The 26,021-nt window shown below is 42.7% G+C and overlaps 1 pseudogene; it reads left to right on the plus strand.

Moving 5' to 3' along the window:
- Positions 1–26,021, plus strand: part of LOC125305418 — a 60,487-nt pseudogene that overhangs the window by 26,392 nt on the left and 8,074 nt on the right.

The raw sequence follows: 26,021 nt of genomic DNA on the forward strand, positions 1-26,021 counted from the left end.
AAAATATTATCTGATTTATAAATGGGGTGGCAACAGGGGTGGCAAGACTGTGTCCCAGGGGTGGCAGTTGCCACCCTTTGCCACCCCGTAGATCCGCGCATGTCCCGAGATAGCCGTAAAAGCGCTGAAAACGTTTCCCACCACGTATCTATGCGAGGCCGGGTTTTCGGCAATGACTGCAACTAAGACCAAATTGCGCAATCGACTGGACATTTCAAACACACTGAGGGTGTCACTGTCTTCCATCACCCCCAGATGGAAGCTTCTTGTTGCAGGAAAACAAGCAGGGCTCACACTAATTATATTCGTAATGCACGTTTAGTTCCCATGTTTTGTTCCCATATTTTGTTAAGCATGTTCACACTTTAGCTTCAAGTTGTTCAATATTCATAGTTCATATTGTTCAATTTTCACTTCTTCAAGTTCACGTTTTTTCAAGAGATCGTTACCTTCACTGTTCATACATAACTGGAGCTAGTTCTTTTCAAGTAATGCATGCACAACACATATGGAACATGGAACCCCGACCCCTACAGTCGGTGAAAAAAAAAATAGGACTCCAACCGGTCCCTGGCACATAAAAGGTTGGGGACCCCTGCACTAGCACACAGGTTGGGGACCCCTGCACTACCACACAGGTTGGGGACCCCTGCACTACCACACAGGTTGGGGACCCCTGCACTAGCTTATATCTGTGGCCTGCCTTGTATGTAAAAAAAAACTTCTTCTGCACTTTATTTTGAATTTATTTGAATTTGAAGCACTTTGAATTTATTTCCTCAGCATATTAGGTAATATCTATATATAGATTATTATGGCAATTATTACAGTGAAAATAATATTACAGTGAAAATAATAATAAAAGAGTTTTTGAACTTTAATGTCACTAATGCTGATTATTCAATGATTCATTTGAATTTAAATATTTAAAATACTTTCACAGCAAAAATTATATATGCTATTCATTTAGATTAATTAATCACAGAGTATGTAATTAATTAGATTATTTTTTTAATCGATTGACAGCCCTAGTTTACTAGTTTTGTTGAATTGCTGCTGCATTATAACTTGTTAGAAATCTATAGTAACACGTATACTAATCATTCCAATGTTGTGATAGACATTTGTATCAACTTGTGTTTTGAACCTCCATTTGCTATTTATGACCTGCAGGCCTCACTGACCTGAGCTCATGCAAGTCAGAAAGGGGAAGATTCTATTGGGGAAAGGTTCCAGTGGGGGCCGGCATAGAAGCAAAGAGGGCGAGTGAGGTTGTGTGTGTGTGTGTGTGTGTGTGTTTTAATGTACAGAAGCACATACAGTATACAGTCAATCTGATCAATAAGTATGTGCCTGTTTCCTTTCCTCTTCGTGGTCTTCACTGTGTGCGTTTGTGCGCACATGTGATTGTACGTGGGGGCTGTGTGAATGAATGACGTTGGCAGTGTGTGTGTGTGTGTGGGAGGCTGTGTGAGAAGAAGCTCCCCCGCCCTGTGTGTGTGTGTGTGTGTGTGTGTGTGTGTTGGCTGCTTCGCTGACTCATTTGTGGTGGTGTGTATGTGTGCATAAGTGCTTATGCAGGGCATGAATGGAAGAAACGCTTCCTCTGCCTCCTCCTACTCCTCCACCAATTTCCCTTCATCTCATTTTCATCCATCTCTCACTCCACACAGAGAGACAGACAGACAGAGAGAGATAATCACTGACTAGTTCCCAACAGGTCCATGAACAGAACTGTGTGTTTGTGCTTTTGACCAGCTATATAAGTATATACTCTTTTGAGCAGCTATATACAGGGGGGAAAATAAGTATTGAACACGTCAACATTTTTTTCAGTAAGTATACTTCCAGTGAGGCTATTCGCATGAAATTTTCACCGGACATTAGTATTAACTTAGGTAATCCACACATATATAAAAATCCAAACATTAATGTCTAAAAGTAGAGTTATGAGTAAAAAGTGGAATGGCACAGGGAAAAAGTATTGAACACGCTAAGAAAAAGCAGTACACAAAGGCAAGGAATGGCAAGGAACAAACTAGAATCTATAAGTAGTTAGAGAAATTATCCCTCCTATCTGTGCAAAATAATATAAGCTGGGTTAGTACATACTGGTGGGCTATAAAAAGTTTTTTTGTTACCAAGGTGTCACACAAAAAACATTTCATGATGGGTAAAAGCAAAGAGCTCTCCCAAGACCTTTGCAACCTTATTGTTGCAAAACATATCAATGGAACAGGTTACAGATGCACTTCAAAACTTCAGAATCATCCAGCAAGCAGCATTGGAGCCATTATCTGCAAGTGGAAGGAACATCACTGCATCATCAACTGGCCATGCACAGGATCTCTTCGCAAGATTTCTGACCAGGAAGTCAGAAGGATAGTCAGAAGAGTAGCTCAAGAGCCAAGGACCACTTGGAGAAAGCTCCAGAAAGACTTGGAGGCAGCAGGTACAATTGGTACAGAGATAATCATAGGTAATGCACTCCACCGCCATGGCCTCTATGCATGCTCATCCCGCATGACTCTATTGCTGAAGAAAAACATGTGAAAGCTCATTGAAAGTTTACTACACAACATTTGGACAATCCTATGAAATACTGAGAGAATGTATTCTGGTCAGGCGAGGGCAAAATTGAACTTTTTGGATGTCATACTACACAACATATTTGGAGGAGAAATGGCACTGTGCATCACCCTAAAAATACCTTACCAACAGTGAGGTTTGGAGGTGGTGGCATCATGGTGTGGTCTGTTTTTAATCTCATGGTACTAGCAGACTTCATACAGTTGAAGGAATGATGAATGGAGTCATTTTGTTCCGGAAGAATCTTTACAGTACATCCACCAGGATGATGAGGATGAGACATGGCTAGACCTTCCAGCAGGACAATGATCCAAACCATTCAGCAAAGGAAACTCTCAATTGGTTTCAGAGAAGGGAAATCGAGGCCCTGACTTCAATCCAATTGAACAGTTTTGGAAGTTAACTAAAGATCAGGATTCACAAGAGGGACCCCTGGAATCTTCAATATTAAAGGACTATCTGTTTAAAAGAATGGGCCAAAATCACACCAGAATACTGTGACTGATTAGTTTCGTCATACAGGAAATGCCTTGAAGCTGTCATTACGAATAAAGGCTTTTCCACAAAGTATTTAAGAAATTTCAGCAGGCGTGTTCAATACTTTTTTCCTGTGTCATTCCACTTTTTTACACATAACTCTACCTATGGACTTTAATGTTTGGATTTTTTTATATGGGTGGATTATCTGAGTTAATACTAATGTCTGGTGAAAATTTCATGCAAATAGCCTCATTGGAAATATACTTACTGAAAAAAATGTTGACGTGTTCAATACTTACAATACGTTCAATACTTGCAAGTATATATACTCTTATGATTATAAAGGTCTAACTCCGTTATATAAGTATATATACTCCTTTGAGCAGCTATATAAGTATATATACTCTTGATTATGAAGGACTACTCGCATGTGGCCTCCAGTTATATAAGTGTGTGTATATATACTCTTTTGATTATGAAGGACTACTCGCATGTGGTCTCCAGTTATATAAGTATATATACTCTTGATTATAAAGATCTAATCGCATGTGGTCTTCAGTTATATAAGTATATATATTCTTGATTATGAAGGACTCTTATGTGGTCTCCAGTTATATAAGTATACTGTTTTGAGCAGTTATTGAGCAGCTATATAAGTATGCATACTCTTTTGAGCAGTTATATAAGTATATGTACTCTTTTGAGCAGTTATATAAATATATATACTCTTTTGAGCAGTTATATAAGTATGCATACTCTTTTGAGCAGTTATAAATATATATACTCTTTTGAGCAGTTATATAAGTGTATATATACTCTTTTGAGCAGTTATATAAATATATATACTCTTTTGATTATGAAGGACTCCAGCGCCTCTTTAAATTATGACACATGGAACACACACATTTAGGCTACACACGCACACACACTTGCACACACACTTTTTAGGGTGAGTGTTGGGAGGTGATTTGACGTGTGCACAGACTGAGCCGTGACATCAATGTAACGGAAAGCAGAACCACGCAGCTGAGCAGAAAGGTGAAGCTTATCCAGGAAATGGAGTGTGTGTGTGTGGGACATCAGGCACAGTTTAAATCTGACTGATGTGTGTGAATTAAAGTGACTCATGTGTAAAACACGTGTCTGGGGGAGCTGACCTGTGACTGCCACACACACACACACACACACACACACAGTCAGTTTACTGGTCTACCCTTGTCATGCACACCTTTTGAGCTACTGAGGAATGCACTATACCTTAATTGTCTTTAATGTGTGTGTTGTTGATATTGATTTCTAACTTCCTCGTAGACCTATATATGTGCGTGTGTGAGAGAGAGAGAGGAAGATCTGAAGAGTATAGAGTATTTGTTGACCTCTCCCTCCCTCTTTCTTTCTCTCTCTCTCGGTCTCTCTCTCTGTCTTTCTCTCTGTCTCTCTCTCTCTCTCTCTCTCTCTCTCTCTCTCTCTCTCTCTCTCTCTCTCTCTCTCTCTCTCTCTCTCTCTCTCTCTCTCTCTGTCTCTCTCTCTGTCTCTCTCTCCCTCCGACTGATGCAATGTGTGGGACCGGGGTGAAATGCTGCTGTTGGGAAACGTTCTGTCCTTGTGTGCGTGAGGCAGCCCTTAGTGAGGCAGCCCTTAGTCACTCTTTGCATCTGGTGGCAGAATTGTTGTTTCCGTCTCTCTCCCCATCATCTTTTTTGGGCCTCATTTTTGATCTGATCTGTCTGTTGATTTGTGCAGCGTGATTCAGATTCAGTCACAAGGACAGTAGGGATTTGTTTGTGTGTGTGTGTGTGTGTGATGGTATTTTAATCTGCCCAATGTCAGTGCCATCATTAACACACATCACAAACACAGACCCCCTGGGGATCAATAAAGTATCTATCGATCTATCAGACCCCTAGGGCTCTACTTTAACAATCTGAAACGCAGGGTCTGATACGGATGGTGTCCGTATCTTGGGCGGTGTAAAAAGTTCGCCAGATGCTAGGCACATTGTTCGAAAGGGTTGTTTTTATGTTTCTTAATCAGTCATGGGTGTGTTTTAGGCATAACATCCAATAAACTGATGAGAGTGACACCTGTCATTCCCTTTTAAGAGAAAGGAGCGCAACATCAAATGGCACGTTGGTATTTTAAGTCGGCACATCTGAAGTCCTGAGGGCCCTTAGTGTTTTGACCAGGTCATAATAGCGGGAAAGACAGTATTTTCAGTGTTCTCTGTAATTGTATTAGATTGATGGAACAGGATTGTGTTGCTGTGACTACACATTATAAAAGGACCAGTATGTGACTACACATTTTGAAGGAGCAGTATGTGACTACACATTTTAAAGCATCTGCCAGGAGGAGGCATGTTGCTAAATGGAGGAACAGTGGATGCAAGTGCATTAGTTACTTATGGACGTAAAGGTGCATTAGTAACTTATGGACTTAAAGGTACACTGTGCATGATTTTCACCTTAACCTTTACAATGCCAATTTGATGGTAAACGAACTTGTAATAGGCAAATCGTTCATCTAGCATAGTTATACAGCATAGACGTAGCAAGTCGCTACCGAGAAAACCAGCCATGCAACTTCAAGAACGGCGGCCACACAAATCTTTCGAGAATCGTGAAATATTAGCTTGTCAGTAGATATAGCTTTTTGAAGATAGTTTTTGCCTGTTGTAAATCCTTCATCAGCAGAGTAAAATATAAATATATCGCGACTCTAGAGGGAGCTCTACAGTTGCCAAAAATATCTAAACCTGCATAGCGTACCTTTAAATATCTAAACCTGCATGGCGTACCTTTAAATACCTAAACCTGCATAGCGTACCTTTAAATTGAACCATAGCACCATAATGACCTATTCTACTTTAGAAACTTAAGGGCACGTTTGTAGGTATTCATTCACACAAATCATTGATCAATATGGGGGAAATATTTCAAAAATGAATGAATGAATGTTTTTTCATTTAATGAATATTCTGCAGTTACCGTGTTCCACTCCTCTTCATGTTTGATGAATTATTACAACTAACTGCAGCGCAAACTACTAAAAGGAACCACTAAGACTACTGACACGCTATGGAGAAATGTCTACTACTACTGACACTACTGAGATGCTATGGAGAAAAGTCTACTACTACTGACACTATTGAGACACTATAAACAACAATAACATTGCATTTATATAGCGCTTTTCTCGATACTCAAAGCGCATCACATGGTTAGGGGTCCTCACTAGTAACCACCACCAATGTGTAGCACCCACCTGGGTGATGCACGGCAGCCATTATGCGCCAGAACGCTCACCACACACCAGCTTGAGGTGGAGAGTGAGAGAGTGAATGAGCCAATTACAGTGGAGAATGATTAGGGGGCCAGATTGAATGAGCCAGGTTGGGAATTTAGCCAGGACACCGGGGAACCCCCTACTCTTTGCGATAAGTGCCATGGGATCTTTAATGACCACAGTGAGTCAGGACCTCGGTTTAACGTCTCATCCGAAGGACTGCATCTCCTACAGTGCAGTGTCCCCGTCACGGCACTGGGGCATTGGGATCGATCTTTTTTTGGCCAGAGGAAAGAGTGCCACCTACTGGCCACCCACCAACACCACTTCCAGCAGCAACCTAGTTTTCCAAGGAGGTCTCCCATCCAAGTACTAACCAGGCCCACACCTGCTTAGCTTCAGTCATTCAGCTAAGACGAGGTATCCATTGGTCTGGCTGCTGGATAAACTACTGAGATGCAGTAAATGACTGACACTATTGAGAAGTTGCTGAGATGCAGTAATGACTGACACTATTGAGAAGTTGCTGAGATGCAGTAATGACTGACACTATTGAGAAGTTGCTGAGATGCAGTAAATGACTGACACTATTGAGAAGTTGCTGATAAGATTGTGTGTCTCCGCGTGACACTATTAAGAAGTTGCTGATGAGATTGTGTTCCTCCTCCTCCTCGTGTCCAGGAGCGGTTGGGGCGCAGGCCCTCTTCACCGTGCCGCGCAGGCCTGGCTATGGCACCATGGGCAAGCCCATCAAGCTGCTGGCCAACTGCTTCCAGGTGGACATCCCCAAGATGGACGTGTACCTCTACGAGGTGGACATCAAGCCTGAGAAGTGTCCCCGCCGAGTCAACAGGTATGTGAGCCCCGCCCATCACAGCATCTCCATTAACACTTGGATGTGTTGGATGTGTCGCATGATGGTTTGTAGATTAATTTGCTAATGATGTTGAGCATTGTGGTTTTTGCAATTACCATGGTGAGAAATGAAGGAACAGTTTGCTCGTTTGTGTCAAAGTGATTTGGGATTTGTGATGTGTAATGTGCGTGTGCTTGTGTGTTTATAGGGAAGTGGTTGACTCCATGGTGCAGCATTTCAAGGTTACCATCTTTGGGGATCGACGGCCAGTGTACGATGGGAAGAAGAGCCTCTACACAGCCAACCCTCTGCCTGTGGCTCCCACTGGGGTAACACACACTAGGGCTGTCACTTTTGTGAAAAAATCCTGTCGATTTTTGAGACATAAGTGTTCATTGAATCAATTGTAAAATCGATTTTTCATGTCTAAAGACGTTTCCATTTTCAACGCTAAATATAGGCCAATCCACAAACTTCTAACAGGCATTAGGGCGAACGTAAAGAGGGCGCTTGTAGACGCACAAGCCAGCAATATTTCTGATTTATTGGCGTAAAGTTTCGTGCACAATGACAAACAGGAGTGCAACATTCTCAAAAAACAATAAGCAGAGTGGACTGCCATAAAATCAGTGAAAATCATTACAGCAGGCTTTAACGTAGCTGTGTCTGTGTTTACGATTAGAAATGTCAAACAAATTTCGCCTACATAGAACTCACAATTGCACAGTTTGCATACCGCTTTGTCATTATCCATAGTTTGATATACCCAAAACCCAAAGTGCTTCCACATCGAACTCCTCAAGTTATTAGGGCCCATCACTCGTCTCTCATGTGGCACAGGTTGATCGCGTTCTCCTCCATTTTTTGGCAAAACACGAGCAACACAGCAGCCGATTGAAACGGCTGTTTCCGGTGCGTAAAATTGGTGGGAATTTTCTTTTTAGCTTTCGCAACGCTTACTGCACTTCGGAATTCTTTATTTTATTTTTCTGCTTGTTTGTGAGTTTTGTTACATCTATCTTTTTATTTGTTTAATTCGTAATAGTAATAGTGTACATATATGATTAAAATCGATTCCCTATTTTAGTTTTCGAAACTTGTGTTGGTTGGTCCAATCGATTGTGCAATCGATTTTCGAACGTAAAGTGACAGCCCTAACACACATACATATACACACACAAACATACACATACACACACACACACAAGCTCTCATGCGCACGCACACACAAGCATGCACACACACACACTCACACATAAGCTCAAATGCGCGCGCACACACGCAAGCATGCATACACACATACTCACACACAAGCTCAAATGTGCGCACACACACACAAGCATGCACAAGCCGAGAACTGCTCATTAGCAAACATGGTAGCACAAATGCAACTTCAGTGGTGCTAAGTTTGTTGATCTCCGTAGCATTAGATGTGACGTGGATAATAAACAAAGAGTATAGAAGTAACAAGAGGCGAAACTCAATAGAACGTCCCATTGCAACAAACGCACCCATAACCGAGCTGCAGCTCCGCCATCTTGGACTGAACGCAACACAACTATCATAGAACTTAATGATATCGGTCCAGATTAAAAAGTTTCTTACAGTATAAAAAAAAATATATCTAACCTTTTCTCATACCCTGAATTCCCCAACTGTCATAAAGTGTGTTGAGAAATGCAAAATATGATGAGTAAGGCTATACATTTATTCATAATAATTTAGCTTCCAACAGATTTGACAGATGGAAATGGGCACCCACCAGCCCAGCACTAAACTCTGAGCGTGGTAAACAAAATATGGATGGATATTTCAGGCAGTAAAAGCTAACCTGACTCTCGCCAGATGAATTTTGTTCCACCTAGCTCTACTCATCCATCTGGGATCAAATCCATTGAAGTGTTGCTTCAGAAGGCTGGGCCTAATCAAAAAATGCTTGCATATGATATGCATATGAAAAACTCGTTTTTCACCCGCGGAAAGTTTAATTTGGTATTTTGCACGTTTATTTTTTAAACATTGCGCCCAGGGGTGTGGTAATTAACAACCTAGGGAGGGGCCTGGCGCGTTGTCTAAATATCGCTATCTTACACCACCTAAACCTGGTCAGAAGTCAATGGCGAGTTGTTCATATGCTATTTTAAGAGCGCATGTCAACAGTCATATTGCCAGGTGCACGCACCATCCTTCTATCATTCATGAACGCACACCAGCGCACGTCCATGCAAAGCATTACAAATTGCACGATTACAATGGGAAACATAAGTAGAATAAAGATAAGGCGAGAGACACGTATGAAGCACAGCTGAAGACGCACGGTCACGAGATATAAGCAACTCCTCTGCAGGATAAATGTTGTTTTATTCAGTCATTTGAGCAATATTAGGGTAGATGTTGCTTTTTCCAGCCTATGTTTTCGATGGTAACCCATTGTCAGTCAATAGTGAAAGTAACTGCATATAACTGTCTTCGTTGACTGACACCTTGGTGAAGTTAGTTTCACTTTGCCAATGAGTTTAAATAATAGACGAGTGGAAATGCGTGAAGGCTATGCTAGGTTTTAGTAAAGCATGGTTTAAGAATGACTATTCCATACGGTCCTCGCAAGCAGCCTCCTTCAAATGCGCCCATTGAATGCCAAAATACCGATGCATTTATTTGACATATCGCTTTATGCTGTTAAAGGGAATGACAGATGTCATTCTCATTGGTTTAAAATGATGTTACGCCCCAAACACACCCATATGACTGATTTAAAAAATCTTGGAACACCTTGTTACGCCATGCGCTCCACGTTTGATAACGAAACCCCTCCCAATGTGAACTGGACATCCTACTAAATTTGAATAGACTTTTGACGAGTGACGATGCACTTTAGAATGTCATGATCGGGCCCGCTATGTCACATCTATGAAACTCCCGCCCTGTGTCCTGATTGGTTCTACCATACAATCTCGTGCTGAAATCACTCTCAACGGAAGAGGTCCCAGATGGATGTGAGTGAAGCTAGCCGGAGCTAAGCGGAACGAAATTCATCTGGCGAGAGTTAGGTTAAGTAAAAGCCCCGGTAAGTACCAAACCAGATTTGGTTCAAATCTACACACCTATGGCTACTGAAACATGTAAGGTTAATTTATCAAATGTTATTTTGAGGTATTAAAAAACATCGTTGTTTTACAATTTTCGAACGAAAGTTTTTTAGAATTTTCGAACGCTTTGATTTACGAAGCTGAGCAGGGGCACTGATTGTAAAGTAGCCTACAGTTAAGAAAATGGATCGATTTCTGAAAGAAATGAAGTTGGTAGGCTATGTAATATTAGCCTATTTACCTTTTCATCCAACGTATGTGCCTCGTCGTGAAATGATTTGAATTATCGTTTTGCCACTTGCTGATAGCCATGTATGCTAGTTAGTTAGCTTCTCTAGTCATTCCAGTTGACAGGCTGGCTAAGGTAGCTTGAGCAAAGTGATGGCCGTCTATTTTGTTTCCAGTTTAAACATACTGCATTTTCAAGTAGACTTACAGTCCGGAGGGAACAGTGATGGAAATTAAACTTTCTGTTATGTTGTAGATTAAAAATCCATTGTAAAGTCTTTCTGTCAAACTTGTTGTAGATTTGCCTAGTGAATTTACACGATCTGAAGCCCATGGAGCTGTACCCCTCAAATCCACTTTTCTCTGGATATAATTTTTTGCCCAGAAATTTGAATGTTGCATGTGAAAGAGGGGGCAGAGAAAATACAGACCGCTGAGTATTATATTTTTTGAGTCACTTATTTGTTCTAAAAAGCCTTTCAAATGCGTCAATGACGTCATTCATTAGCAGAAAGCTAGTGTGTTTTGGGCAACAACAACCCAACCTGTAAGAAATCGAAAGGACGTAAGTACTCGTTCATTCAACTTTTGACCTATAATCCATATTGAGCTTGCAGAAACCACAATCAAATCTTCGATTTTTCAACGACAACCAGGTGAACGACAAATTTAGCCGTATAGCTACATAGACCCCCATTGTTTTTGCACTTATTCGTGATCGCCCCTAGCGGAACTGCAACATATTGCAGGTACAATGGACTTTAATAGGGAGTGATCCGGCCTTTCTGTAAACGGGCTCTGGTGGCATGATCAGTCCAAAATGGCAAAAGCGCGACAGCAGCGCCAACTAGCGATTGTTGTCAAAACTTCTATACTCTTTCTTATAAATACAACTGCCCCGCGAATCCCTGAATATTAGCTGCAACCACACACACACACACACTCTCCACACACACACACTCTCTCTCTCTCTCTCTCTCTCTCTCTCTCTCTCTCTCTCTCTCTCTCTCTCTCTCTCTCTCTCTCTCTCTCTCTCTGATCCTCATATTGCCCTCCTGGCTTCTGGCAGGTGGATCTGGACGTGACGCTGCCGGGGGAGGGGGGAAAGGACCGTCCGTTTAAGGTGTCCATCCGGTTCGTGTCGCTGGTGAGCTGGCACCTGCTGCACGAGGTGCTGACGGGCCGGAGCATGCCTGAGCCCCTGGAGCTGGACAAGCCCATCAGTACCAACCCCGTGCACGCCGTAGATGTGGTGCTGCGGCACCTGCCCTCCATGAAGTACGTTTCTCTCTCTATACACACACGCACACACACATACATACATACACACACACACACGCATATACACACGCACACACATACACATATACGCACATACATACATACATACATACATACATACATATATATATATATATATATATATATATATATATATATATATATATATATATATATATATATATATACACACATACATACATACATACATACATACATACATACATACATACATACATACATACATACATACATACATACACACACACGCTGTGGAGGTGTCGCACACATATGCACACCAGAACAGCATGTGTAGCAACGCATGGACAGATGCAAATACTTTCATATTGACCTGGAAAATGGTGGGACATTTTTTTTAGTTTATGTTGTTGAACTTGAGATCATGAGATATCAGCATGCTTTGTGAGAGTCTGCCTATCTCAAAAGCAATCATGACCTACATCTGTCGTTCAGCCAACAAGCCTGTTATTGTTCCTCCTGATAAGTAGCGTGTCTGCACACACACACACACACACACACACACACACACACACACACACACACACACACACACACACACACACACACAGGTGCACACTGGCCAATAAAGCAGGTTTTGTGAGGCCTTTAGTAACACTACTGTGAGCAGCAGTTCCCTATGGTCCATTGTAAGCTGCTTCGGCTGTAGACCTGAGCACTGTGGATGAGGTCATGTTGTAGATCTGAGCACTGTGGATGAGGTCATGCTGTAGATCTGAGCACTGTGGATGAGGTATGCTCTAGACCTGAGCACTGTGGATGAGGTCATGCTGTAGACCTGAGCACTGTGGATGAGGTATGCTGTAGACCTGAGCACTGTGGATGAGGTATGCTGTAGACCTGAGCACTGTGGATGAGGTCATGCTGTAGACCTGAGCACTGTGGATGAGGTCATGCTGGCTCCGACTGCTGGTTAGCATGGTTGTCATGTACTGGATGTCAGACTTGAGATGAATCTCTGTGCAGTGATGATGTGAAAGATTAGCTCATCCAACCCCATCCATAGATCTTGTATGTTTGGGAAGGCAGTAACACACGCAAGGGTGAATGACATTTGTTTGACCTCTGAGCATGTACATCCTCTTCAGGTGCTTCTTTTTTTTATTTATTAATTTCTGTTTCAAGCATCATTGTGCTTGTTTCAGTCTCTACTTTCTGTTTCTGTCTCTCTATTTTGATGTTGTACTCAGAATTGAAATGATGTCATAGTATGTTATCATTGTGTAACTTCCCTTCCTCACTATTTCACTTTCCCCTCTCTCTCTCTCCCTCTCTCTCTCTCTCTCTCTCCCTCTCTCTCTCCCTCTCTCTCTCTCCCTCCCTCTCTCTCTCTCTCCCCTCCTCTCCCTCCCCTCCCTCTCTCCCCCCTCTCTCCCTCCCCTCTCCTCTCCCTCTCCCTCTCCCTCTCTCTCTCTCTCTCTCTCTCTCCCTCTCCCTCTCTCTCTCCCTCTCTCAGGTACACTCCAGTGGGTCGTTCCTTCTTCTCCGCTCCAGAGGGCTATGACCACCCCCTGGGCGGGGGTAGGGAGGTGTGGTTTGGATTCCATCAGTCTGTCCGGCCAGCTATGTGGAAGATGATGCTCAACATAGACGGTGAGGATGCATTACCACATGTCCCCAGCAGGGTGGGCTAGTGGGGGACTGGGGGAGACGAGGGTTATCTCCATTCATATGGACAGTCTGGCCATGGAGAGCAGCTGGTGGGTGTCTAAAAAGCACCCATGGGATCTGTAATATTTGATATATGTGGCAGTGGTGTGATTGTTCAAGTGGTGCAAATATTCTTTTACCCTACAAAACCTGAAAGAATTGGCACACACCCTGTTTTTGAATATTTGTATGTTTGTATGTAGGAGTGTAGCCTAGAAATCTAGACGCACCCTAGCGGCGGAAAATTAATTTGCTCAGCCTGTTTAGTGTTAATTTCGTCAGACGAGAGGAAAAATGTTCGTCAACAACCTTTTTTTCCATGACTAAGACGAGACGATGACGAGACTGCACTAATGTCCTGAAACACTGACTAAGACTATTTTCAGATGCATTATTGTTGACGAAAAAAGACGAGACTAAAATGTTTTGCATGAATTAAAAACTAAGATAAAATTTCTCTTCCATTTTCGTCTACAAAATGAGAAGACAGAATAGCTATTACCTTTTCAAAATATTCAATGAGTTCATGGTTCATGCTTGGCAGCAGCTTCCTGTAGGCTAGTCTCACGTGCTGTTGCTGCAACCCTGTGGCTGCAGCAGGAAACTACATGGAACAAGAACACTGGAGATTTCTGCCAGAGTTAGGCTTTATGCCACAATGCTACATACCCAGAAGTTGAAGCTTCTCTCATACATATACAAATTAACATCCCCCAGAATGTCCATACGAAAATGTTCAGCAAGTAATGTCAACTATTTAACTAGTTACACTGATGATGCAAAGTTTGCTAGCAAGTAAGCTAATATGGAAAGTTTGCTAGCAAGTTAGCTAAGATTGAGAGTTTGTGTTGCGTTTGGGCGCATATCGCCATCTAGCGTGGCAGAGTAAAACATTCATACTTGGGTCCAAGACAGTGTTTCTCAAACTTTCAGATGAAGGACCACTTAACTAATCAATAAAAAAGAAACGCACGGACCACCTAGCAAAAAAAAAAATAGACCTAGCAGTATATTAGCCTACACAATACTCACTGAACCACCTTGCTTATTGTCTTTGCACTGTTTAATTGTGTCAGAGGATTCATATGATTTAAACTGGCATATCTGACATAGACAGTGTTGTAGAACAGTTTGAATTTACATACAAGTTTGTTCAATATTGCAGTATAACAACTCATCTATATTATATTTTACCACATCTGCTCGTGGACCACTTGGGATAGCTTGCGGACCACCAGTGGTCCCCAGACCACACTTTGTGAAACACTGGTCTATGAAGATCATGACAGTGGTCCAGTCAAATCTTTTACTGTCTATGGCCAAATCCCAGCCGAACTATAACTGTAGCTCGACTTACCTGTGCATGTACTGACTGACAAAAAAATCAGAATGAGTAATTATAACAGTCGAGTAGCTCTGTGGACACACAATATTGTTAGAAAATTGAGATGTGTGAAACAGTATTTGACTGAAATGGTAATTAGAAATAATTTGTTATAAAAAAAAGACTAAAATGTTTTGACTAAAACTGACTAAGACTAAGATAGCTTTAGTTTTCTTTTGACTAAAACTAGACTAAAATGACGAGACTTTTAGTTGACTAAAACTTGACTAACAAAAATGATATTTGAATAACTAAATATGACAGACTAAAAAGGACATTTCGTCACAAGACTAAGACTAAATTAAAAATAGGTGACAAAATTAACACTACAGCCTGTACGTCTAGTAGCAAACCATAGGGATTTCTATTGGCTGACGCCGTGGACGTCATACAATCACAGCGCTCTATGAGCACTGTGGCTATGGCGAACGAAGAGCGGTTGTTTGAATCGGCGTTGGCGTCAACTTTGGAGGAGTTGGACTTGTGCTTTTCTTTGAAAGTTGAGCAACACAATGCACTTCAGTCATTCCTTTCGAAGAAGGATGTATTTGCCGTTTTGCCGACCGGATACGTCCTCCTGCTCTTTGTTCTGGTCGTGGCGCTGGCCTATTGCATTCCTAGGCAGTTTGAAAGACAATTCTCTGCCCGCCCCTTGGATCAAGCGAGGTGAATGGGTCGATTCCAGACTATACATTTCAATGATATAGGATGGCCCGCCAGGCTAGTAGGAGTGTTCTAGGGACAGTGAAAAGATTATTCACATAAAATTTAACCAACTTGACTGTTAGATTCATTTCGTTCATTAGTTTGAACCGTTTTCAGTTTTTTATTTGGACAGCAAGTAGATGAAGCTGCCTTGGAGGCTCTTTTTAAAGCAAGTGGATGAAGCTGCCCTGGAGGCTCTTTAAAGGACAGTGAGCTGCAAACAAGAGGACAGGGGAGGGAACTGAGAAACGACCCATCTCCCTCTCTCTCTCTCTGTCTCTGTCTGTCTGTCTCTCTCTGTCTCTCTGTCTGTCTGTCTGTCTGTCTGTGTCTCTGTCTGTCTCTGTCTCTGTCTCTGTCTCTCGTCTTCTTCAATGGCCCTCTCTAGTTTACCCCACTCTCTGTCCTCCATAAATCACATGCCCCTAGTCGGTCACTGCTTGTGTTCTCTCTCTCACTCTCTCGTCACTCTATCCCCTGCCTCCAGAAAGCAGAAAACGTTCAACCGCCTGAAAATAATTCTCCTTTTTTGTCTCTTTGTTTGTGCGATAATGGAGGGAATGTGTGAAGGGGAGGGAGGGGAAAAGAGCGCGAAAGATTGCAACAGGAGCAGCATTGCGGGGCGCGAGGATTAAACAGTGATTCGGAGGGGGAACAAGGACGAGTAACCCAAACAACATTCCAAGCGCATGTGCTTGATTAACTTCCCTGAGCATCACCCCTTCAGAATTGATATTTCGATCTCTGAGATCAATTGAGGCGTTAGATGACCTTTCGAGTTGATTTTCCTGACCCTTTCCTCCCCCTCATCAAAATAATAATAAAAAACCTCCATCGAACGGACACCTGTTAAAGTTCCGTTGGCTCTCTGTGATTGCCCACATCTCTTTTTTTATTTTAGTAGGTGTGGACGTTTGGGCAGCTAGAAAAGTTTGGAAGGATTTTGTACAAGCTTTCACGCGAGTCTCTTCAGAACTTCCCTCTTTAGGATCAGATAGTCGGGCCGTCCTTTCGGTTTGAGTCGGCTGGGGTGTCTTGCTGTCATTCCACTGGATGGTGTGGGAAAGGGAGGTGTTGGTGGTGGTGTGGGGGATCAAAGCAGGTCCACAGACAGTCATGGGAGGGAGCTGCTTTTGGTTGGTGGGGCTGGGGGGCAAGTTGGTCATGTGATCAGCGGTGCTGTCTTTGTGTCTGCAGTGCCGTGCCTCTGTCTGGAAGTGTGTGCGGATGCCTGTCTGATTGAGACAATCTAGACATTACACCCACACCACCAACACTCCCACCCCACACCACCAACACTCCCTCCCATTCCCACTCCCGCCCCACACCACCTAAACTCCCACCCCACACCACCAACACCCCCTCCCCCCACACCACCAACACCCCCTCCCACTCTCACTCCCACCCCATGTCAGTTGTCCTCCCCATACGCGTCCGGCACAAGCTTAGCTGTGCATGGGGATTAGATGAGTCAAGTAATGCCCAGCAGAGCTCTAATGGCATTTTCCCAGTTAAGTCCAGAGCGGTACAGGTGCCTGTAATTCTAATCAGGGATGGCTTACTGCGCTTTTGGACCAGGCAAATCAAATGTAAAAAGGCATTTAGCTCTAGACGGCACAAGATCACAATTCAAGAATAGTCCCAACACTTTCCACAATTCAGCTTCCAAGTTTGCTATATATAGTTATAATAAAGTAGATATATCCACTGATTTAGCATTATTGTTTCCCCCATTACTTCTGACTATTGCTATTTATTACCAGCTGTTGTTAACTTAAAGATGCAGTTGGCACCATTTTTTTGATCATATTTACTGAAACCAACACTATGCTCCGACATAACAACATAAATAAGCCAGTTTTAGGAAAAAACATGCACTTCTACCTCCACCTAGAGCCTGTTATTTGTTTTGCAAAAATCCACAGCTCCTGGTTCTTTCGCTCCAATCAGAGCAGGGCTGTGTGAGATCCGTCTGTCAATCACAGTCCCGTGCACTGACGAGCACAAACTCGATGAAAGGGTGCTCGTGGTAGTGGGGGAGGGGCATGAGAGTTGCAAACATTCAAAATCAGATCATCGCAATCCCAGACTTGCCAATTGCTGCTTTAAGAATTAACCTATCTGAACGGCAAAATCATATTGATTTGAAATTGATGTATGCGGTCTCCAACATAGTCCAGCAGTGTGTGTGTGTGTGTGTTCAACTGTATCTGCACGTGTGTAATGGGTGAAAAGCACGTGAGACTGGGCAATGTTGTCAGAGTCTGACAGACGACCAGGGACACGGTGTGCTTCGCAACGTTATCTCTGCCAGCAGGCCTGTGGCCAGTGACCACTCCAAAGGCAGCAGGCTACTGGTGCTCAGTGACCACTCCAAAGGCAGCAGGCTACTGGTGCTCCTGCCGTTTCTCTGGTCCTGGTGCGCAGTGCAGCAGCGTGTAGGAGCAGCGTGCAGCAGAAGCCAGAAGGACGCTGATGTTGGGTTGGACGGACATTGTGGATGTCTGCAGGGTCTGAGTGGGATTTGGGTTCTTTCTTTTTTTGCGTCAGAGGCTGTTTTGTTGTCCTCCGCCAAATTGTATTTTAATTTTGCTGTTTTCTGGTTGTGTGCCCTTCTCTAGTGTTGATCAGGTGGTAGTTTGTGTTGTGTGTCCTTCTCTAGTGTTGATCATGTGGTAGTGTGTGTTGTGTGTTGTGCTGTAGTGTTGATCAGGTGGTAGTGTGTGTTGTGTGTTTAGCTGTGTGTTTAGCGTTGCACACCTTCACACAGATTATTTCTGTTTCACACAGTGTCTGCCACGGCCTTCTACAAAGCGCAGCCGGTCATCCAGTTCATGTGTGAGGTCCTGGACATCCACAACATCGATGAGCAGCCTCGTCCCCTTACCGACTCGCACCGGGTCAAATTCACCAAAGAAATCAAGGGTGAGTGTGGTTGTTATGAGCATGTGTTCTTATGTGATTATGTGACCTTGTGTAGGTGTGTATGTGTACGTGTTGAATGGGATTGTGAATACTCTTGTTATGAGCATACGTTTTTATGTGGTGTGTGTGTGTTCTATTTAATGTTAATGTGTGTTTTTATGTGGTGTGTGTGTGTGTGTGTGTGTGTGTGTGTGTTCTAATGTTAATGTGTGTCTGCTGTCCATTTCAGGCCTTAAGGTTGAGGTGACGCACTGTGGGACCATGCGGAGGAAGTACCGTGTGTGTAACGTAACCCGCCGACCAGCCAGTCACCAGACGTGAGTCAGTCAGGCCCCTTGGGACTGTGTGTGTGCGTGTGTTTCTATGTGTATGAAAGAATGAGTGTGTGCTACTGTGTGATGTGTTGGGATGATTCATAGGCCTGGCTCTCTTAACTTTGGTTTACAACAGATTCGTTATATGTTAGTGATGATGGTGATGACCGAATCGTTATATGTTAGTGATGATGGTGATGACAGAATTGTTATATGATAGTGATTGTGGTGATGACCGAATCGTTATATGTTAGTGATTGTGGTGATGACAGAATCGTTATATGTTAGTGATGATGGTGATGACAGAATCGTTATATGTTAGTGATGATGGTGATGACAGAATTGTTATATGTTAGTGATGATGGTGATGACAGAATCGTTATATGTTAGTGATGATGGTGATGACAGAATCGTTATATGTTAGTGATTGTGGTGATGACGGCACGGTCCTCCCCATGACACCTCACTGCCACGCGCACTTTTTTCGCTCCCTGCTTGCCATTAAACAGGGGCCCTCTAGTGGCGGCCTGCGGTAGCACTCCAACACAGCAGTTCAAATGGGATAAATGCTCCAGACCAGTGTGGTTCTCAGCCGGTGTGGTTCTCTAGACCAGTGTGGTTCTCAGCCGGTGTGCTGCGGAGGAACCCAATGAGCTTTTTTTTTCATGAGGCTCATGAAATTGTCTAGAGGACTAATTATTGTCTAGAGGACTACCGGTACTTTTAAATACCTAAATGACGCAGCTTCTTAATTTAAACAGTTTAAGGTCGTCATAAAGTCGTTGTTATGAAGTAGCCTACTAGGCTACAGATCCATATGCAGCTCAGTCAGCATCATGTGAGCATATGCTTATCGCTGAGCACTTTGTATAGAACAAATGTGGGAATGACCACCCCTATTATAGCCTATACTAATAAAGGCAATGCTTCCTTCATTAACCAGAAGTCTGGATGCCTTGCCATTTTAGCTTGGCCTTTGGTGTGCCTTAGCTCACAAAAGGTTGAGGACCTGTGCTCTAGACAGGCCAAATCGAGTTAAGCCAGATGCATTGCGCATTAGAGGGAACTGGGAGTTTAATACTAAAGATGGGGCTCCAGTGGAAAACAAGGGGATGAAAATTATCAAAAAATGAATCATATGTACAAGCGCTGTCGGCAAAAATACGCTGTCAAACTCACACCCCTTTTTTTATATATTTTTAGCATGAAGCACAGTTGGTGTTTATCCTGCATACATATAAAGATGAGTTTATGGTGTCCCGTAATTGCACATCTGCGCGTGTGTGGTCTGCAGGTTTCCCCTCCAGTTGGAGAGTGGGCAGACAGTGGAGCGCACGGTGGCCCAGTACTTCAGAGAGAAGTACAATCTGCAGCTCAAGTACCCCCACCTGCCCTGCCTGCAGGTGGGGCAGGAGCAGAAGCACACCTACCTGCCCCTGGAGGTGAGCCACGCCAGGAGTCAAATATCAGCCCCTAACGTCCCACTAATGAATGGGATTGACCTGTTCCGCATATGTTAAATATCAGCCCCTAACGTCCCACTAATGAATGGGATTGACCTGTTCCGCATATGTTAAATATCAGCCCCTAACGTCCCACTAATGAATGGGATTGACCTGTTCCGCATATGTTAAATATCAGCCCCTAACGTCCCACTAATGAATGGGATTGACCTGTTCCGCATATGTTAAATATCATCCCCCTAACGTCCCACTAATGAATGGGATTGACCTGTTCCGGCATATGTTAAATATCAGCCCCTAACGCCCCACTAATGAATGGGATTGACCTGTTCAAGATATGTTAAATATCAGCCCCTAACGTCCCACTAATGAATGGGATTGACCTGTTCCAAGATATGTTAAATATCAGCCCCTAACGTCCCACTAATGAATGGGATTGACCTGTTCCGCATATGTTAAATATCAGCCCCTAACGTCCCACTAATGAATGGGATTGACCTGTTCCGCGATATGTTAAATATCAGCCCCTAACGCCCCACTAATGAATGGGATTGACCTGTTCCAAGATATGTTAAATATCAGCCCCTAACGCCCCACTAATGAATGGATTGACCTGTTCCGGCATATGTTAAATATCAGCCCCTAACGCCCCACTAATGAATGGGATTGACCTGTTCCGCATATGTTAAATATCAGCCCCTAAACGCCCCACTAATGAATGGGATTGACCTGTTCCGCATATGTTAAATATCAGCCCCTAACGTCCCACTAATGAATGGGATTGACCTGTTCCGCATATGTTAAATATGTTCATATGTTGGGTGAATCTGAAACGACACTTTGGTTTTGTTGTTTTCTCCCCCGACAGGTTTGTAACATAGTAGCAGGTCAAGCTGCATTAAGAAACTGACTGATAATCAGACCTCCACCATGATCAAAGCCACAGCCCGCTCTGCACCGGACAGACAGGAGGAGATCAGCCGGCTGGTGAGTGCTGACACCTAGTGGTTGGAGGCTGCATGATGCCCTCGTCGCACTTGAGCTTGAAGATGAGATCACTCTGCTATTGCAATGGCATAATGCAACATGCTGCTCAGCAAGATACAAATGCATTTCATGCTTTTAGCTTCATAAAGCTTGTAGGTGCCTGCTTTTACATAGTTTGTACTATGGGTTCTTTATGGATTTGCAGACTCTTATTGGTCTTGTACCAAACAACATTCTTTTTTTACAATTAAGGACAACATAAAAAAGTGCATTTCTTGTATCAGACAGAAATTTATTTATTTATTTATTTATTTATTTATTTATTTATTTATTTATTTATTTATTTACAAATGTGCTTGTTCAATCTGAGTACTAAATAAAGGGGCACCCTTCTGTGAATGTAGGTGGGATGTGGGTTTAGCAGCCCTGAGGATTGCAATGAGGTGTGACTAGTCTCTTCTTAAAATATGTATGTCTTGTCTGTGGTTGTTCAAGTGCGCTGGCGGCAACGGACTGATGAACAAAATGTGCATGAGGCGCTCTCCTGTCATTCTCCATGTTGTGCTGTTTGTTGATGGGTCACGGTGACCACCTTATTATGCATATATATTATGCATTAGGGGGCAGCCGTGACCTACTGGTTAGCGCTTCGGACCTGTTACCAGACGGTTGCCGGTTCAAAACCCGACCAGTAGGCACGGCTGAAGTGCCCTTGAGCAAGGCACCTAACCCCTCACTGCTCCCCGAAAGCTGTTGTTGCAGGCAGCTCACTTTCGCCGGGATTAGTGTGTGCTTCACCTCACTGTGTGTTCACTGTGTGCTGAGTGTGTTTCACTAATTCATGGATTGGGATAAATGCAGAGACCAAATTTCCCTCACGGGATCAAAAGAGTATATATACTTATACTTATATATTTACACAGGCTTGGGGAGATCATAGTATGTTTACAAACACACGCTTGGGGAGATCATAGTATGTTTACAAACACACGCTTGGGGAGATCATAGTATGTTTACAAACACACGCTTGGGGAGATCATAGTATGTTTACAAACACACGCTTGGGGAGATCATGATATGTTTACATGTACAAACACAGGCTTGGGGAGATCATGATATGTTTACATGTACAAACACAGGCTTGGGGAGATCATAGTATGTTTACAAACACACGCTTGGGGAGATCATAGTATGTTTACAAACACACGCTTGGGGAGATCATGATATGTTTACATGTACAAACACAGGCTTGGGGAGATCATAGTATGTTTACAAACACACGCTTGGGGAGATCATAGTATGTTTACAAACACACGCTTGGGGAGATCATGATATGTTTACATGTACAAACACAGGCTTGGGGAGATCATGATATGTTTACATGTACAAACACAGGCTTGGGGAGATCATAGTATGTTTACAAACACACGCTTGGGGAGATCATGATATGTTTACATGTACAAACACAGGCTTGGGGAGATCATAGTATGTTTACAAACACACGCTTGGGGAGATCATGATATGTTTACATGTACAAACACAGGCTTGGGGAGATCATAGTATGTTTACAAACACACGCTTGGGGAGATCATAGTATGTTTACAAACACACGCTTGGGGAGATCATAGTATGTTTACAAACACACGCTTGGGGAGATCATAGTATGTTTACAAACACACGCTTGGGGAGATCATAGTATGTTTACAAACACACGCTTGGGGAGATCATAGTATGTTTACAAACACACGCTTGGGGAGATCATAGTATGTTTACAAACACACGCTTGGGGAGATCATAGTATGTTTACAAACACACGCTTGGGGAGATCATAGTATGTTTACAAACACACGCTTGGGGAGATCATAGTATGTTTACAAACACACGCTTGGGGAGATCATGATATGTTTACATGTACAAACACAGGCTTGGGGAGATCATAGTATGTTTACAAACACACGCTTGGGGAGATCATGATATGTTTACAAACACACGCTTGGGGAGATCATGATATGTTTACATGTACAAACACAGGCTTGGGGAGATCATGATATGTTTACATGTACAAACACAGGCTTGGGGAGATCATAGTATGTTTACAAACACACGCTTGGGGAGATCATAGTATGTTTACAAACACACGCTTGGGGAGATCATAGTATGTTTACAAACACACGCTTGGGGAGATCATGATATGTTTACATGTACAAACACAGGCTTGGGGAGATCATGATATGTTTACATGTACAAACACAGGCTTGGGGAGATCATAGTATGTTTACAAACACACGCTTGGGGAGATCATGATATGTTTACATGTACAAACACAGGCTTGGGGAGATCATGATATGTTTACATGTACAAACACAGGCTTGGGGAGATCATGATATGTTTACATGTACAAACACAGGCTTGGGGAGATCATGATATGTTTACATGTACAAACACAGGCTTGGGGAGATCATGATATGTTTACATGTACAAACACAGGCTTGGGGAGATCATAGTATGTTTACAAACACACGCTTGGGGAGATCATGATATGTTTACATGTACAAACACAGGCTTGGGGAGATCATAGTATGTTTACAAACACACGCTTGGGGAGATCATAGTATGTTTACAAACACACGCTTGGGGAGATCATGATATGTTTACATGTACAAACACAGGCTTGGGGAGATCATGATATGTTTACATGTACAAACACAGGCTTGGGGAGATCATAGTATGTTTACAAACACACGCTTGGGGAGATCATGATATGTTTACATGTACAAACACAGGCTTGGGGAGATCATGATATGTTTACATGTACAAACACAGGCTTGGGGAGATCATGATATGTTTACATGTACAAACACAGGCTTGGGGAGATCATAGTATGTTTACAAACACACGCTTGGGGAGATCATGATATGTTTACATGTACAAACACAGGCTTGGGGAGATCATAGTATGTTTACAAACACACGCTTGGGGAGATCATAGTATGTTTACAAACACACGCTTGGGGAGATCATAGTATGTTTACAAACACACGCTTGGGGAGATCATGATATGTTTACATGTACAAACACAGGCTTGGGGAGATCATAGTATGTTTACAAACACACGCTTGGGGAGATCATAGTATGTTTACAAACACACGCTTGGGGAGATCATAGTATGTTTACAAACACACGCTTGGGGAGATCATGATATGTTTACATGTACAAACACAGGCTTGGGGAGATCATAGTATGTTTACAAACACACGCTTGGGGAGATCATGATATGTTTACATGTACAAACACAGGCTTGGGGAGATCATGATATGTTTACATGTACAAACACAGGCTTGGGGAGATCATGATATGTTTACATGTACAAACACAGGCTTGGGGAGATCATAGTATGTTTACAAACACACGCTTGGGGAGATCATAGTATGTTTACAAACACACGCTTGGGGAGATCATAGTATGTTTACAAACACACGCTTGGGGAGATCATGATATGTTTACATGTACAAACACAGGCTTGGGGAGATCATAGTATGTTTACAAACACACGCTTGGGGAGATCATAGTATGTTTACAAACACACGCTTGGGGAGATCATAGTATGTTTACAAACACACGCTTGGGGAGATCATAGTATGTTTACAAACACACGCTTGGGGAGATCATAGTATGTTTACAAACACACGCTTGGGGAGATCATAGTATGTTTACAAACACACGCTTGGGGAGATCATAGTATGTTTACAAACACACGCTTGGGGAGATCATAGTATGTTTACAAACACACGCTTGGGGAGATCATGATATGTTTACAAACACACGCTTGGGGAGATCATAGTATGTTTACAAACACACGCTTGGGGAGATCATAGTATGTTTACAAACACACGCTTGGGGAGATCATGATATGTTTACATGTACAAACACAGGCTTGGGGAGATCATGATATGTTTACAAACACACGCTTGGGGAGATCATAGTATGTTTACAAACACACGCTTGGGGAGATCATAGTATGTTTACAAACACACGCTTGGGGAGATCATAGTATGTTTACAAACACACGCTTGGGGAGATCATGATATGTTTACAAACACACGCTTGGGGAGATCATGATATGTTTACATGTACAAACACAGGCTTGGGGAGATCATGATATGTTTACAAACACACGCTTGGGGAGATCATAGTATGTTTACAAACACACGCTTGGGGAGATCATAGTATGTTTACAAACACACGCTTGGGGAGATCATAGTATGTTTACAAACACACGCTTGGGGAGATCATAGTATGTTTACAAACACACGCTTGGGGAGATCATGATATGTTTACATGTACAAACACAGGCTTGGGGAGATCATGATATGTTTACAAACACACGCTTGGGGAGATCATAGTATGTTTACAAACACACGCTTGGGGAGATCATAGTATGTTTACAAACACACGCTTGGGGAGATCATAGTATGTTTACAAACACACGCTTGGGGAGATCATGATATGTTTACATGTACAAACACAGGCTTGGGGAGATCATAGTATGTTTACAAACACACGCTTGGGGAGATCATGATATGTTTACATGTACAAACACAGGCTTGGGGAGATCATAGTATGTTTACAAACACACGCTTGGGGAGATCATGATATGTTTACATGTACAAACACAGGCTTGGGGAGATCATAGTATGTTTACAAACACACGCTTGGGGAGATCATAGTATGTTTACAAACACACGCT

The sequence above is a fragment of the Alosa alosa genome, chromosome 13, assembly GCF_017589495.1.
Source record: "Alosa alosa isolate M-15738 ecotype Scorff River chromosome 13, AALO_Geno_1.1, whole genome shotgun sequence".
Taxonomy (NCBI): domain Eukaryota; kingdom Metazoa; phylum Chordata; class Actinopteri; order Clupeiformes; family Clupeidae; genus Alosa; species Alosa alosa.